The 18,132-nt window shown below is 46.8% G+C and overlaps 2 non-coding genes and 1 pseudogene across 2 annotated transcripts; all 3 read left to right on the top strand.

The window, feature by feature from the left end:
- The first annotated feature begins 6,857 nt into the window (after positions 1 to 6,857).
- Positions 6,858 to 6,977, top strand: LOC141268345 (5S ribosomal RNA; annotated as a pseudogene).
- A 9,602-nt stretch (positions 6,978 to 16,579) lies between these two features.
- Positions 16,580 to 16,698, top strand: LOC141266816 (5S ribosomal RNA). Its single transcript, XR_012320838.1, has one exon. It is a non-coding gene; the product is annotated as a 5S ribosomal RNA (ribosomal RNA).
- Positions 16,699 to 17,319: 621 nt separating this feature from the next.
- LOC141267135 (5S ribosomal RNA) lies at positions 17,320 to 17,439 on the top strand. Its single transcript, XR_012321149.1, has one exon. It is a non-coding gene; the product is annotated as a 5S ribosomal RNA (ribosomal RNA).
- The last annotated feature ends 693 nt before the right edge of the window (positions 17,440 to 18,132 follow it).

Raw genomic sequence — 18,132 nt, 5'->3', positions numbered from 1 at the left:
CCAGCAAAAAAATTGAAGAGAAGGGAAAGCACAAAAGGACCTGGTCTTGCTGAGCACTGGAAAGGGCAGCCGGCAGCCAGACGTCAAAGTAGAAAAGCAGCAAGTGAGAGGTTTAATTCTACCTACGGCCACACCACCCTGAACACGCCCGATCTCATCTGATCTCGGTTGCTAAGCAGGGTCAGGCCTGGTTAGTACTTGGATGGGAGACTGTAAAATAATACTCTACCTGTAATATTTTTATCTACTGAGGACTTCTCAAAGTATCAATATCACGATATTCTTATAAAAAAATGTATCTATTTATTCTTGGATTGTCCATTAAAAAGAATCAGATTGCAGCAGGTACATACAATAATTAGTTAGAAAGTAATTGTCCATTTGTCCATAATTAGCTTAATCTTTCCTTGGATCCTGGCTGGTAAATCATGTCTTTGTCCAGCATGTGTCCAGGCCTACATGTCATCTGCTTCTCAGCATGAAGATTCTGTGTCTTGTGGGGTAGGCAGAGCAAGAGAGCCCCCCCTTTCTGTACCATGGGCTTTTATAGCCAGTCGTATGGACACCTGTTCTACATATGGTAGTGAATCAAAAATACACACACAAATAGCGCATGTCAACTAGACACGATGGCTGAGGCATAGAACTCAGAAAAATGATTATCGATTAACATTCCAAATGAATTTCCATAGTTAACCATTTAACATTTCCCCCTTTTTTGAGAATAAAAGGACTTTAACTGAAATTTCTCAAAAGAAGATACATTCATCAATCATTTTTTCTTTCCTTCTTCCTTGGCAATATCATTAAATTTCCATAATAATAATAATAGTAATAATAGTATCAATATCGGATTATTGCTATATAATGATGTGAATTCATGTTATGGTAAGCCGTGACTAATATTCATTTAATATGTATAATTATACTTCCCTATATCTAAATTGAAGCAATCGCGGGTTCAATCGTCATCATCTGATGTCATCGGGTCGTCGTCTCGTCTTCTTCTTGGTTCTTTTATAACACAGTCTTTAGATGAAAACTCCTTTGAAATAAATTACAGCATGTAGATATTGTACAGTCCATAATTGTGTTCATTATTGTTCAGTCCATAAACTGTACTCTTTATTAGAAAGATCATGTGTGTCAGTTGATAAGAAAACAAAGTCCATGGATGAAATGTAGCTTTAATATCTGTGCAGTGTCACCTGGACTTACGTTGGATCGTCTTTGGAATCTTCCGTGTGTCCGCACTGGTCTCGTGTCACTTTTGGAACAGATGTGACGTCTTTGGTCAGTAAAGCAAGGGTTAACTTGACACTTTCCTGCTTTATATAGCACCATAACCAGTACTCAGTCCTTTATATACAGGACACATATGCCAGGTATTACCTGTTCACCAGCTTTCATTGAAGCGTTGCAGGTGATAAGAAACCACTGGAACGTGATGAAACTTGAACACAACACAGTACATATAGGATCATCGTCCTCTGCCGTCCTGGTGATCAGTGGTGTGAATTGTGTTGTATGTAATGGACACAGTCTATTATAACACTCAGCATTCACACCTGTTACCTTGTGAGACGTCCGGATATCAGTTGCTTCTTCTTGTAACTTTTGAGAATCTCTTTGATTTATAAAAATTAAAAGTCTTTATTAAGATAGAATTCATAATTGCGATGTCTTGATTGAAGTCTTCATTCCCTAATCTGATACCAAATCTGGCAGTTTTTCCTAACCTATAATATCACAGCGTACCATAGCAATCAGTAATATCCATCTAATTATTATCAAAATATTAAAATAAATTATTTTTTGGAATAATAAACAATAATAGATAATAATTCATTATCAATCAAGTTCTCCATATGATAGAACATTTTTATGTCATAGGTGTAATTACCTTTTCCAACCCATAGGTGTCAGTGTATTTTGAAAAAACAAGTTTTTATATCTTTATTAAACCAATAATATCAAAGAATGTATACTACTGAACCAAAATGAATAAATATATGAATGTATAAATGAATGAATGAATGAATGAATGAATAAATGAATGAATGAATTGTTGTGTTTACTCAGAAAATGTAAACATTTTTTTCCTTAGTAATATATATTTAATGAAGCAATACTCTTGTATTAGACATTACTTTATTAAATATTAATGTGTTTTCTCAATTGAGATATTGAACTCAAATAAAATCAAATGAGAATTAAAAAATGAAAAAATAGAAAAATAAGAAATATAAAGTAAGAATAAAATTTTAAAAATGAAAAATAAAATTAAGAGTAAAAATAAGAATAAAAATAAGGCCTTTAAATTTTAATGACAAATGCAGAGTAATTATATTCTCCATAAAAAATACCCTTATATCTCCATTATCTGGATGATTTCATATTTGTCATAACCTTGTACCACCAAAAAATATTAAATTATGCAACTTTGCATGTAATACCCTTCTTAATTATACCATAGTACCTTATTATTATTTCTTCTTTATTAAAATGTGTGGAAAATAAGTATTGATCAAAAGTGATTATGTAATCAGGATCAAAAACACATTTTCCCCCTTAATACCAAAAATATTATTTTATAAAATTTATGTATATATCAGAACCAAATTAAAAATAATTATTCTTCTAGAAATATTGTGCATAAATTTCATATCGATGAGTAGCATAGATTTGACTAAAGAGAGGTGTGTACCTATTTAGGTAACCATTACAAATAATATTATAGTTATTCAAGAATAATATCATATGGAAAATTATTCTAAATATACATTTGCTTTGTAAACCATTTTGATGTGTGGTTGCCCTTATCCACTAATAGTTAAATCAAGAAATAATAATTATTAAAGAAATATAGAAATATATATATGTAGATAATACCAAATTATGTATTATAATTTCCTCAGAATTAAATATATTTTTGTACCTTCACATAAAGAAACATTTTTATTTTTTCAAACATACAAACATACGAGGCCTCTGTCACATCAATCACACTTAGCAGCTGCTGATTTACTCATCTGTCACCTTCACTCTGACATTCACAGATCTGTTCAACTCAAACATTCCAAATATGAAGTTTTAGATATATATATATATATATATATATATATATATATGTATTTAACCCAAAATTGTTGTATCCCAATTTATTAATGTGCATTGCCATATCAATTGAATATCTTTATATTTCTTTGAATATTCCCCAAGTACATATTATATAATATGAGAGTAAGTCACTGGAATTTCAGACACTTGAAAAAACTCTTGTCTTAGATTCTTTTTTCACTGGCTGTCCGGTCTTAAGTTACATCAGTTGAAAATAGAATGAATGGGATCCTATACTATTAGCTCAAAGTTCAAAGGCCGCAGCTGTCACACGTCATGCTGTAAAGCTACTTTAATTAGCATGAACACTTCATGCACAGAAAATATTAGCAACACAAAAGAATTAATAAGTATTACATATATATTATAGTTCAACTAGATATATTGTTATTATTTTAAAATGTTATACACATAAAATCATGCAATTTTTTCACTTCCTGTGTGAATAAAGAAATAAATCCATTTTAGAGTTCTTTGATCAAATCCTGCTTTGGAATGAAAACTCTAAGGAAATATAAGAAAATAAAATTAAATATCAAATTCATACAGAAACAGAATTATTTAAATATCTTATACATATATTGGTTGGTTCTAATGTAATTCAAAATATTGCTACTTAAATTTATATATATGAAGTTCTAATTTATTAATTAATATATATATATATTTTATAAACGTATATATAAATACAATTATACGCAATCTCTACTTAGACAACAGTATATATATATATATATATATATATATATATATATACATATATATATATATATATATATGAACTATTAGAAACTATGTAACTACAATTTTACTGTATAAGATTATAAATAAATATTGAGACATTGTATTACATTTTGATACAACATTGTAATTACAGTTTTTCCTTAGCCACTCCCTAAACCAAATCTTCTGTCTCTCTCAAATATCTCCAGGAACGCCCTATTTAGGAAAGACATTTTTCTATCCTTCAAAACCTCAGAGAACTGCCTGTTCTTCTGTCCACATTCCATGACGTCACTGTGAGTTGGTCGTCTCACCTGTCTCTGTCCATCAGTTTCAGCCATTTTCCTTTTTAGAGAATCACAGTTCTGACTGAGAATTAACTCATTCTGTGGAGAGATGGATCTTTGCACTGGCTGATATGGCTTGTAACATATATGAAATCTTCTGCGTATTTGATAGAGTTCACTATGGGGATGACTCAGTCTAGGAGAGTTTGATATTGGCTTTTGGTAAGATTTTACCTTTCCTGGTTTTATAAATTTAGCTTGATTTATTTTCTTTTCACGATTCTCATGTTTTCTAACAAAATCCAGCATCTGCGCACATTCAAATAATTAATTTTTCTGTGATGCCATAACTTGGGAAACTGAATTTAGGAATTTTAATTTTTGTACAAAAGTTGTTATCATATGTTGTACTTTTCCATTTTTGATGAGAACTTTGTACAACCGTTCAAATATGGACATGAATGTATATGTACATTCCTTCCTACCAATCCTTAGTTTCTGCAGATCTTCTATGTTGGGAAAATCCTTTGTGACACAATAAATCAAATATCTTAATCTGTCCGAATAATTTTCCCATCCATTAGGAGAGTCATTTTCACAGGGCATTAAATGTAAACGTCTGGACAATGTCACAGGAATCCATATTTTAAATAATTGATTCCTCTCCTCATTGGATAAGTCAAACTTATCAGAGAAGCTCTCAAATGTCTCTGAATTTCTACAGGCATGGATTTTGACATCATATTTTGGCATGATTTTGTATAATTTCAGCAAATTTTTCCTCATTTTAATTTGGAGTTGAGCCTGGGTAATTCCAGAATTCTCTGATATTTTTAGTGGCTCTTGTACGTCCGTTCCTCCTACGTCACTCACGTCTCCTCCCACATCACCTAGTATATCGGTTTCTCGTATGTCAGTCATGTCTCCTCCCATGTCAGGTTTCTGTATGTCCGTCTCTTGGTCAGACCCAAGGTCACCTTCAGTTACAGACACGTGTCTTACTTCTTGTTCATTTTCCACATTACAGTCAGAATCAGTATCACCGTCTGACACTTCTACACTATTTTCCTGCTTAGAAATCTCTAACACAAGACTATGAAAAAAATCTACCAAATGTAGAATATTTCTCAATTTCTGTTTGTCTCTATTTACCAATTTAGAAGTTAACTGTAAATTCTGCAATTCACATTCTTTGTATAAACTGAGCCACAAAACTTCTATGTCATCTCCTACATTAACTTTGAAATTAATATTACTTTGTTAGCAAAAGAAGAAATTATATCCATATTTTGCTTACCTTAAGATTCCTTGGCTTCCCTTTATCAGCACGTCCTGTCTTCAGTTCGTCTGATTCTTTTCCTGTGTGATTCTGTTCCTTGTTAGTACCTCTGCTTCCTGTCTTTCCTCAGTCTGTAGTTCCTTTCTGCTTCTCGTGACAAACTAGTGAATTTACTGACACGTGAACAACAGCTGTTCAGCTCGTCAGGACTTCCCCCTTGTTCACGGAAGAAATTCACTTACTTAATTTAAAAAACAAAAAACAGGACTGGCTGGCTCACCATTGTAAAATAATACTCTTCCTGTATTATTTTTTTCTACTGAGGACTTCTCAAAGTATCAATATCACTATATTCTTATAAAAAATGTATCTATTTATTCTTGGATTGTCCATTAAAAAGAATCAGATTGCAGCAGGTACATACAATAATTAGTTATAAAGTAATTGTCCATTTGTCCATAATTAGCTTAATTGTTGAGATTCACCCATCTTTCCTTGGATCCTGGCTGGTAAATCATGTCTTTGTCCAGCATGTGTCCAGGCCTACATGTCATCTGCTTCTCAGCATGAAGATTCTGTGTCTGGTGGGGTGGGCAGAGCAAAAGAGCCCCCCCTTTCTGTACCATGGGCTTTTATAGCCAGTCGTATGGACACCTGTTCTACATATGGTAGTGAACCAAAAATACACACACAAATAGCGCATGTCAACTAGACACGATGGCTGAAGCATAGAACTCAGAAAAATGATTATCGATTAACATTCCAAATGAATATCCATAATTAACCATTTAACAGAGACCGCCTGGGAATGCCAGGTGCTGTAGGCTTTTGCTTTTTCCTTCCTTCCACCAGCAGGGGGCACTCTCTTCTATGCCTTTTTTCCATTCCCTTTCACAAGTGCACACATTCATTCTGTTTTCTATTTTTCATTTGCTTTCTCTCTTGCGCTATTTCATCTCTGCAAAATACCAGCATCCTTCTGCTCACCGTGGGCCTCCAGCATTGTTGCTTCTTTACTTTTAATACTAGGCTCCTTTTCACCAGGACAAGCGTCTCCCGCGTGGCTGGAGGCAACCACCGGTAACCCCAAGCAGAAGACCTTTGCAGGCAACATGACCCTCCCCCCTGAAGAGCAGCTCAAAGTCACTGGCAACCATCTCACCCTCTTCCTTCATTCACCCCTGGACGTCTCGCTCCGCCCCCAAGTTACGGGTCCAGCTTGCTCTTTCTGTCACATTACCGTGATGAAGGGTTTAGCCTGCAGGAGACCCTGCGCCGATACATTTTTGAAGACACCTGATGCGGCGGGTGAATAACTGCTAAACAAACCACACCTGTAGGGACGGCACAGACTTTGCATGGAGCCTTTGGAGCCTGCCCCGTTAGGGCCAGATTGCTCGCCACCAAGCGATCCTGAGAAAGGCTGGCCGGGCGATGGATCGAGTAGCGTCTACTGGCCATACCACCTTGAATACGCCCGATCTCGTCTGATCTTGGGAGCAAAGCAGGGCTGGGCTCAGACAGTACTTGGATGGGAGACCTCCTGGGAACACCGGGTGCTGTAGACCATTTTGATGACGTTTTGCCCTACTGCCCAGCTCGGCTAGCATGGAACGGCGCCTTGCCGGACACTGACCTTAAGTAACTTAGATGATGGAAGCCCCAAGGCCTCTGAGCCAGTTGGCAGCTAAGTACGCTACCCCGCCGCCTTCAAGCAGGCCTGACACCGAGCTCCTTGTCACGGCTAGGAGTGCTTATTGACTCCGCAGCTCGCCGTGTGGAAATGATGGCGTTAAAAGCACCCGGGGCCGTGAATGGGCCAGGCTTTCAGCAGGTGCCCAGGGAAGGTTTTGGATGCCGGCCGCCTAGCGAGGGCCAGCAGAAGTAACATGTATCTCTGCAAAGAAGCTTGTGTAACCAAGCCAGACGGCTGCCAAAGAGCTAACCTCAGTGCAAGGAAGGCAAGGAAGGTGCGGAAGGAATTGGGGAGGGGGAGGGGTGATTCTTGATAGGGCCCTGAAATCATAAAACAGGCAGGAGAGTCTGATGCATGTGACTCGCCCCCTGGGCCGTGGGGCACTCGGATCCGGGCAATAGGGAGACGATGGGGGTAGTAGTGGCGACCCGGTTCCGTGGCTCAGGGTGGTCAGGCCAATGGTAGTCTGCTACGTTCTGCTAATAATGTCTGACTACGCCACCCGTGGATTGCGGTTATTAGGAACCGCTGCTGCATGCAGACCGCTGGGGCTGATGAGGTGTGCAGCTAGGGTAGTGTGACTCCCCACGGGAAGAGTGCGGCCCCAGGGCAGTATAATGGATGGTGGGAGTGATGGTAGTGAGAATCCCAGTGCTGATAGTGCGGGAGGAGCAAGGAGCACACAGACAACAAGTTGCAGTCCAGGGTCTTTACTACAACAGGTAAACTGACCCATAAACAGTCCCGGCTAGGAGGGGACCTGGACGTCTGAGACCAACGGGGGAATTGGCCCTGGTCAGGGTGAGGGTGTAGGCCTACCGTTCTTTCTGCGCTCCTTCTGGCTATCTCCTCCTGATAGGGTAACAGCCCACGTTTCCGAGCTTTCCGTGTATTCTCGCCTGTATGGCCTGCGACGTGGGTTCCTTTCTGCTCCCAGCCTTGTACGGCTTTACTGGTCCCTTCAGTTGTGGCAGGGCCTCCAGGCTTCTTAGGCCAAGGAATGTACAGTCCCTTGCGGACTGGTTCTCTGCTGGGGGATGTGGAATCCTTCCAGCCTCAGACACCAAAGTCTGGTAAAATTAAGTCTTTTCTCTGCCAAGACAGGCTCTCTTCGCCTCTTGTCTCTGGCTTGTGGCTCTCCTCCTGCCACACTTACTCTTAGGTGCAATCAACTTTCTGTCCCTGCTCCACTCTGGGACACGTCTCAGAGCTGAGACAAGCAATCCAGTTCTCTCTAACCCTGCCCCCAGCACCAGCTTTTATAGGGGCAGCCTGCTCCCCCTACTGGCCTGAGACAGGAGGCATTGCATGCTAATGTTCCCCTGACCAGAGAACCCCCCCCTTGCTCTCAGACACAGCTTTAATACATTTTGTGGCATCCAGGCCAGGGTGACACATTCCCCCCTAGTGAAATTTAGTACTCCGGGACTAAACAATAAACAAAGACAATATGCATAACAATAAAACATTAATAGACAGACGACGCACAAATTGAGTTCTTAAGGTCACAGTGTGGCCTGTGACCGGGTGTCCATATCACCAATACAACGGGAGCCTTAACCAGGTGGGGGTCTGTCCTACCCCAAGTCCTTCACAGTCTTAGTTCATTCCTGGGTTAGGCTCAGAATGCAGTCCATACAAGGTCCCGGTTATAAAAAGTCCATAACCTGTGAGTCCTTACGGTAGCTGCAAGAAACTGAAACACACTATTAATAAACATGCATTTAACTTGGCAAACATTTCAACATTTGGCAACAGGGTTATTTACAATCTTAGTACACTCTATATTCTCCAGCGAGCGGGTATCTGCCTCTTTGTGCTCCTGGTTGACCTCCTTAACCCACTGTCTGGTGGTGGACCAACCTGGCTTTCCCCACTAGCGTTAGGGGTACAGCTACCAGCTGGGTGTACAGGTAGGGCAGGCAGCTGTCTGCGGGGTCTTTGGCTTACCGCAGGCATGGCAGGCTCACTGTCAGCAGAGGGTTGACTCTCCTGGGCTGCTGGTACAGGCTCTTCTGCCTCTGGAACTGCTGGCTGCTGGCTCCTCTTCACCTTCCGGCTCTGGTGTTGGTTGTTGCTGGGCCGGTTGCAGGAAATGCAGGACGGGTACCACTATGGCATCATTTATGCGAGTCCAGGACTGAGGGAGCTCTCCAAGAATGGTGCTGATCATTTCTTCCTTGTCCTCTGCGGGTTCAAGGTCACTCTGATCCTCTTCTGCACTACGGAGTTGCTCGGGGCACCTTTTGAGGTGGTCTCTGGAGACGACACTAGTGGTTTCTCCTCCGTCCTTGGTGATTACGCACACCTTTGGGTTGTCGTGGTCAGACTGCAGTACGGTGTAGGGTTCCCTTTCCCACTGGTCGTCCAACTTATGTAGCCTTCTTTTTCGCTTTAGGACTTGCTCACCAGGTTCTAGGGGACCAGCAGGGGCGTGTTGATTGAAGAGTCTTTCTTGCTTCTCTCTCACCTGGGCCAGGCTCTTCTCCACACTCTCCTGTACCTTCTTGTACTGCAGTTGCCTTTCCGTATCCCAGTCCGCATCCGGGGAGGTGTCCTCAGGTATTAGGACTCCCATCTCCAGGTCTACGGGCAGCTTACCCGGTCTGGCTCGCATCAGGTAAGCCGGGGTGCAGTTGGTAGCATTCACCGGGATATTGTTGTATAGGTCTATCAGGTCCGGCAGTTTTTCTGGCCACAGGCTGCGTTCCTCCAGGGGCAACGTCTTCAGGAGATCAATGACTATATTGTTCATCTTCTCACACATCCCGTTGGTTTGTGGATGGTAAGGCGTTGTCCGAATTTTCTTACAGCCATAGAGGTTGCAGAACTCCTGGAAGATTTCAGCCTCGAACGCTGGACCCTGGTCTGTCAGGACCTGTTCCGGATACCCGTGTGGACGGCAGAAGTATTGCTGGAAGGCTCTGGCCGCTGTTTGGGCTGTCAAGTCCTTTACCGGGACCACCACTAGAAAACGGGAATAGTGGTCCACGATTGTCAGGGCATAGATGTATCCTGACCGGCTGGGAGCCAATTTGACATGGTCCAGAGCTACCAGCTCAAGAGGCTGCGTGGTGACGATGGGCCTCAAGGGTGTCTTCTGGCTGGTGCGGTCCTTCCTCCTCAGGTGACAAGGGCCACAGTCTCTGCACCATTTTTCTACAGCTCCTCTCATGCCGACCCAAAAGAACCTTCCTCTTAGTAGGAACTCCAGTTTCTTCCAACCGAAGTGTCCCGCTCTGTCATGAAAAGCCCCCAGGACCATAGCTGCATCTCGCCTTGGGACCACGACTTGCCAGGTCAGCTCGTGCGTCCGGTGGTTGACAATCCTTTTGCACAACTTGCCTTCGTAGAGGAACAGCTTGCTCTTCTCCTTCCATAGCTGCTTGGCTTCCTCTGGGGCATCTGGATCTAGGCGGGCGTCTTCCCGGGTCAGCAGATCTTTCACCAGGCGGACTGCAGGGTCACTATCTTGGGTCTCAGCCCAGCTGTGGTGAGGTAGGGGATTCATCATCACAGTTGTTAGATCCTCCTCCTTCACGCGGTGAGAGTGTTGAGCGGCTCCATACCGGTGAAACGCGGGGAGTTCTACCTCCTCCAGCTCTTCTGGGTCTTCGTCACCTTCAGGTAAGTGAGGCATTCTTGATAGGGTGTCCGCGTTGGCGTTTTTTTTGCCTGCCCGGTACTTGATCACGAAGTCATAGTTGGAGAGACGGGCCATCCACCGCTGTTCCAGGGCACCCAGTCTTGCATTGTCCAGGTGTGTCAACGGGTTGTTGTCCGTGTATATGGTGAACTTTGCGGAGGCCAGGTAATGCTTGAAGCGTTCCGTCACGGCCCACACCACCGCCAAGAATTCTAGCTTGAAGGAGCTGTAATTCTCCGGGTTCCTCTCGGTGGGCCTCAGCTTCCGACTGGCGTATGCGATCACCCGTTCTCTGCCCTGTTGGTTTTGGGACAGTACGGCTCCCAGTCCCACATTACTGACATCTGTGTGGAGAATGAAAGGCTGGCCGTAATCAGGGTAAGCCAGGATCTCATCCCCCGTGAGGGCCATCTTTAGCTGGTGGAAGGACTCCTCTTCTGGTTTATCCCACTTGAAGGGTGGCTTTTGACTTCGGGACTTAGACTGTCCGATCAGGAGGTCCTGCATAGGAGCTGCCATCTTAGTGAACCCGGGGATGAACCTTCGGTAGTAGCCTACCAACCCGAGAAACTGTCTCACCTCTTTGATGTTCGAGGGGCTTGGCCAGCTCTTGATTGCCGTGACTTTGTCAGGGTTGGGGGCCACTCCTTCCGCGCTTACCACGTGCCCTAGGTACTGGACCTTTGGTTTCAGCAGGTGACACTTCCATGGTTTCACGTTCAGGCCATAGCCTGCCAGGGCTTCGAACACCTCGGCCAGGTGCTTTAGATGGTCCTCGTAGGTCTTCGAATAGACGATCACGTCGTCCAGGTAAAGGAGGACCGTCTCGAAGTTTCGGTGCCCTAGACAGCATTCCATCAGCCGCTGGAAGGTCCCTGGTGCGTTGCAGAGCCCGAAAGGCATACAGTTGAACTCGCTCAGTCCCATCGGGGTGGTGAAGGCGGTCTTCTTCTTGTCAGCCTCTGCCACAAGAACCTGCCAGTACCCGCTAGCAATGTCCAAAGTAGAAAAGAAGTTAGCAGATTTTAGTGCGGCTAAAGACTCCTCTATTCTAGGCAGTGGGTATGCGTCTTTGTGGGTGATACGGTTGATTTGTCTATAGTCCACGCACATTCTCATGGTGCCGTCTTTCTTTTTCACCAGAACCAAGGGGGCTGCCCAGGGGCTACAGCTATCTCTAATGACCCCAGCTTCCTTCATCTCTCTTAGCATGCCCTTGGCGTTCTGATAATGTGCAGGGGGTACAGGCCTGTGTCTCTCTTTTATTGGTGGGTGGCTCCCTGTCGGGATGTGGTGTTCTATCCCCTTTACTCTGCCGAAGTCCAGCGGGTGCTTACTAAAGACTCTCTCGTACTCCTGTACCACCCGGTAGACTCCTCGTTTTTGGTGCAGGGGAGTGGAGTCAGCACCCACATGGAGTTTCTGGCACCAGTCCTCCTTTTGTTTCTGGGAGCCTTTACCCTCCGCCTGAGGAGATGGAGGCAAGGGTTCCACGGCCCTGATAGCTTGGTGTTCGACAACAAACAGTTTGGCGAGTGTAGCGTACCTGGGTAAGTGTACTTCCCTCTCCCCAATGTTGAGGATGCGGACGGGCACCCTCCCATGACGGACATCAACCACCCCCCGGGCTGTCAAAATGGTGGGCCTGCTGTCTGAGTACACGGGTTCTACCATGGCTTGGTAGTCTCTACCTCTCAACCCGATTGCAGTCCGACACCAGATCATCATTTCACTTTTGGGAGGCATTGAAATGGGGAATGGGTCACTCAGTCTTACGCTACCGATCTCACCACCAGACAGTTCTACCTGCTGCCGTCTCATCAGGGCTTTTATCTCCTTGTTGAGGACCCTCTGTTGGCTGGAACTAGCATTCACCGCCACCTGTTGTAGAATTACAATTACCTCTGAAAGACAATTTTCAATTATGTTAGTACCCACAGTTATTTTAGGGTGACTTTCATGACGGTCAATGTCCACAATAATCACTCCCTGTGGCGGCAGTTAAACTTTACCAATTTTAATGGTCATCTCCTTGAACCCCATCTGCGGCACGGGTAAGCCATTACTGGCGATGATGCTCAAGTTACTGTCTGGATACCGTGTGATATCAGCATCAGTCCAATACTGCTTAAAAAGTACATAAGGGATTGTGGTTACTTGCGACCCAGTATCCAGCAAGGCGCTCATGGGGATACCGTCCAGCACCACGGGTAAAACCGGGTGCCCCCCAACGTACTTATCACGCCAATTATAAGGGCCTGGTGATCTTATGCCTGGGGGTCGGCCCTCTGCCCCAGGTTGGACCCGTTTAAATTACAGTACCTGGAAATGTGTCCGGGCTGGTTGCATCGACGGCAAATGGGCTGTCCATCCTCTGCGTAGCGGTCTGTGGGCCTCCCTCGGAACGACGGGATCCTCCTCTGTCGACACCACGGGACATCCTCCGGACTTGAAGCCAGCTCGATGGGTCTTGACGGGTCCACTTGCAACGCCTGGACGGTTCTGGTCAACGCCGCGACGCTCCTGGTTAGCTCCTGGACTTGGTGGTGCAGGCCTTTCGACGGGGCTTGGTTCAGGGCCTGTGCATCAGCCTCCACGGAGTCCATAGAGGAGGGTGCCGCCTCCTGGTGGTAGGTGATAGCAGGGCGCCGGGGGTTTATAGCGCCACTGGTTGCAGATTCACGGAGCACCCTTATGGCCCTGTCCATAAATTGGGCAAAGGTCAGGTCGGGGTTCTGAAAGAACATGAGGCGCAGTTGGGCCCTGTGGGCGCTAGACAGCAGACTTTCTATGAATTGTTCTGTTAGCAGCTTATCGGTTTCCTGCACACTGCCAGGGTCAGTTTGTTGAATAGCCCTCAAGGCTTCCTGCAGATTTAGGGCATAGTCTCTGATGCTGTCCTGTGCCCGCTGCCTACATCCATAGAACCTCATTTTAATCTCAGCGGAGGTACGTGTATCAAAGGTACCCCGCAGCCGGGCCAGGATACCCTTCACAGTCCTTTTCTCCTCAGTGGGCCATGATTTTACCTCCCTTTGGGCTGCGCCAGTTAACTGCCCTGTCAATATGCTGACCTTCTGCTCCTCTGTCAGGGGGTAAACCTGGAACAAACTGTATAGCCTTTCCTTAAAGTCAGTTAGGGCATGGGGCTCCCCTGAGTATTTGGGCAGCCAGGCCGCTCCAGGGATGTAGGGCAGGGAAAAGGGCATCACTGCTGCTGCAGCTGCTTTGGTGGTAGAGGGTGCCTCTGTGTCTGACATCTTCCTCCCCCCTAGTTAAGCGTGGCCTACCTTCCGGCGATCCTCTTCTGTAGGCCGCGGCTCCGCTGCTGCTGCTATGGACGAGGACCTGGCGTCGCGTCCTGATGACGTCAGCGTCGCTCTCTCTCCCTTCCAGGACCTTGCGCAGCGTCGGAGCGTGGGGCGGAGCTTCGGATCTCGCGCGGTTTTGACGTCCACGCCCCTCTTCTTCCCGCGCGGCGTCCTGAAGATGGCGTCCGATGGCGGGAAGCAGCTGCGGATGGCGGGAAGAAGGCAGAAGACGGCGGGAAACGGTCCAAGATGGCGTCCGATGGCGGGAATCGGCTCCGGATGGCGGGAAACTTCGCCACAGGTAAGTTTACAAAAGTCTTTTTCAGGCACGCAGTACCCGGTGGTTGCGGGCACGAAATCCTGCCGACTACTCCAAAGCTGACTCGCCCCTTGGGCCGTGGGGCACTCGGATCCGGGCAATAGGGAGACGATGGGGGTAGTAGTGGAGACCCGGTTCCGTGGCTCAGGGTGGTCAGGCCAATGGTAGTCTGCTACGTTCTGCTGATAATGTCTGACTACGCCACCCGTGGATTGCGGTTATTAGGAACCGCCGCTGCATGCAGACCGCTGGGGCTGATGAGGTGTGCAGCTAGGGTAGTGTGACTCCCCACGGGAAGAGTGCGGCCCCAGGGCAGTATAATGGATGGTGGGAGTGATGGTAGTGAGAATCCCAGTGCTGATAGTGCGGGAGGAGCAAGGAGCACACAGACAACAAGTTGCAGTCCAGGGTCTTTACTACAACAGGTAAACTGACCCATAAACAGTCCCGGCTAGGAGGGGACCTGGACGTCTGAAAGCAACGGGGAAATTGGCCCTGGTCAGGGTGAGGGTGTAGGCCTACCGTGCTTTCTGCGCTCCTTCTGGCTATCTCCTCCTGATAGGGTAACAGCCCACGTTTCCGAGCTTTCCGTGTATTCTCGCCTGTATGGTGTCACGCTGTCTCTGTATACTGGAGGTAGGGGGCCTAAGCTGACCCTAAGCTGGGGCCCTGACTAATCCCTCAACCTGGAGGTACTGTTAAAGGTACAGAGGTCCAGGCCGCCAGCGTAACCCCTACCTCCTGAAGATCCCTGCACCTCAGTAATCTAGTCCTGAGAAGGACCCCGATCACAACCAAAGGGAACAAGAAATAATATGCCCAAACACAGTATTTAGACGAACGAGACAGTACAAGGGAAAAACCAAAACCACCTTGCATACAAACAACTACTCAACTACAGCAGAGGGAAAACCAACGGGAAAGGAGATAAATGATAAAGCGAGGAAAGGGAAAAAACACTTCCAAATACACTTATCTCAGCAACTCCAAACACCACGATCCGCTCTGTCAGTCTGAATGAAATGCTTTCACCGACACCTCCCAAACAGACCAGCAGGTATATGAAGGAGTCTCACTACAGAAGTATTGATTGCAGCTGGGCGAGGCTGGACCTCATCTAGCCCAGAGAGAGAGAGAGAATTAACTCCCTCACTGCCGAGAAACACAAAGCACCAACAAGTCAGCTGCGAGAAGTCAGGCTGTGTACTCGTGACGATCTTCGTGGCAACACACCCGTGACATATGGCCTGCGACGTGGGTTCCTTTCTGCTCCCAGCCTTGTACGGCTTTACTGGTCCCTTCGGTTGTGGCAGGGCCTCCAGGCTTCTTAGGCCAAGGAATGTACAGTCCCTTGCGGACTGGTTCTCTGCTGGGGGATGTGGAATCCTTCCAGCCTCAGACACCAAAGTCTGGTAAAATAAAGTCTTTTCTCTGCCAAGACAGGCTCTCTTCGCCTCTTGTCTCTGGCTTGTGGCTCTTCTCCTGCCACACTTCCTCTTAGGTGCAATCAACTTTCTGTCCCTGCTCCACTCTGGGACACGTCTCAGAGCTGAGACAGGCAATCAAGTTCTCTCTAACCCTGCCCCCAGCACCAGCTTTTATAGGGGCAGCCTGCTCCCCCTACTGGCCTGAGACAGGAGGCATTGCATGCTAATGTTCTCCTGACAAGAGAACCTCCCCCTTGCTCTCAGACACAGCTTTAATACATTTTGTGGCATCCAGGCCAGGCTGACACACATGGTGACAGAGAGGTTGTAGGGGCAGATAGGGGGTGTTGTCACGTGCGAGCACGTGTGCATGCTGGCTTGTGTGTGAGAGTGCGCTTCCTAGGTGTGGCGCGCTGCAGACAGTCAAAGGGATTGTTCCCTTTCATTAAAAGTTAATCCCCGGCTGCCGCCTATTAGAAAGCAACTAACCGCGCTCTACTCACCCTACCCGGGTCTACCGGTGAGTCTCGCCTCTGTTCCCGGCCTGTGGCATTGGCCGTGAAGCTGACGTTCCGTCGACAGCGCTGCAGCCGATCAGTGAGCTCAGCGGCTCTGAGTGGGGCGTTGTATCTACAAGACCTTTTAAGGAAGCCAGCAAAAAAATTGAAGAGAAGGGAAAGCACAAAAGGACCTGGTCTTGCTGAGCACTGGAAAGGGCAGCCGGCAGCCAGACGTCAAAGTAGAAAAGCAGCAAGTGAGAGGCTAATCTCTGCCTACGGCCACACCACCATGAACACACCCAATCTCGTCTGATCTCAAAAGCTAAGCAGGGTTGGGCCTGGTTAGTACTTGGATGGGAGACCACCTGGGAATACCAGGTGCTGTAGGCTTTTGCTTTTTCCTTCCTTCCACCAGCAGGGGGCACTCTCTTCTATGCCTTTTTTCCATTCCCTTTCACAAGTGCACACATTCATTCTCTTTTCTTTTTTTCATTTGCTTTCTCTCTTGCGTTATTTCATCTCTGCAAAATACCAGCATCCTTCTGATCACCGTGGGCCTCCAGCATTGTTGCTTCTTTTCTTTTAATACTAGGCTCCTTTTCACCAGGACCAGCGTCTCCCCCGTGGCTAGAGGCAACCACCGGTAACCCCAAGCAGAAGACCTTTGCAGGCAACACGACCCTCCCCCCTGAAGAGCAGCTCAAAGTCACTGGCAACCATCTCACCCTCTTCCTTCATTCACCCCTGGACGTCTCGCTCCGCCCCCAAGTTACGGGTCCAGCTTGCTCTTTCTGTCACATTACCGCGATGAAGGGTTTAGCCTGCAGGAGACCCTGCGCCGAGCCATTTTTGAAGACACCTGATGCGGCGGGTGAATCACTGCTAAACAAACCACACCTGTAGGGACGGCACAGACTTTGCATGGACCCTTCGGAGCCCGCCCCGTCACGGCCAGATTGCTCGCCACCAAGCGATCCTGAGAAAGGCTGGCCGGGCGATGGAATGAGCAGCTTCTACTGGCCATACCACCTTGGATACGCCTGATCTCATCTGATCTCAGAAGCAAAGCAGGGCTGGGCTCGAACAGTACTTGGATGGGAGACCTCCTGGGAATACCGGGTGCTGTAGACTATTTTGATGATATTTTTACCTACTGCCCAGCTCGGCTAGCATGGAATGGCGCCTTGCCGGACACCGACCCAAAGTAACTTAGATGATGGAAGCCCCAAGGCCTCTGAGCCAGTTGGCAGTTAAGTACGCTACCCCGCCGCCTTCACGCAGGCCTGACACCGAGCTCCTTGCCACGGCTAGGAATGCTTATTGACTCCGCAGCTCGCCGTGTGGAAATGATGGCGTTAAAAGCACCCGGGGCCGTGAAGGGGCCAGGCTTTCAGCAGGTGCCCAGGGAAGGTTTTGGATGCCGGTCGCCTAGCGAGGGCCAGCAGAAGTAACCTGTTTCTCTGCAAAGAAGCTTGTGTAACCAAGCCAGACGGCTGACAAAGAGCTAACCTCAGTGCAAGGAAGGCAAGGAAGGTGCGGAAGGAATTGGGGAGTGGGGGGGTGATTCCTGCTAGGGCCCTGAAATCATAAAACAGGCAGGAGAGTCTGACGCATGGTGACGGAGAGGTTGTAGGGGCATATAGGGGGTGTTGTCACGTGCGAGCACGTGTGCATGCTGGCTTGTGTGTGAGAGTGCGCTTCCTAGGTGTGGCGCGCTGCAGACAGTCAAAGGGATTGTTCCCTTTCATTAAAAGTTAATCCCCGGCTGCAGCCTATTAGAAAGCAACTAACCGCGCTCTACTCACCCTACCCGGGTCTACCGGT

Source organism: Phyllobates terribilis, unplaced genomic scaffold (genome assembly GCF_046119375.1).
Source record: "Phyllobates terribilis strain yellow unplaced genomic scaffold, ASM4611937v1 Scaffold_4__5_contigs__length_816908805, whole genome shotgun sequence".
Lineage (NCBI taxonomy): Eukaryota > Metazoa > Chordata > Amphibia > Anura > Dendrobatidae > Phyllobates > Phyllobates terribilis.
The sequence above is the reverse complement of the archived record's forward strand: the minus strand, read 5'-3'. Positions and strand labels throughout refer to the sequence as shown.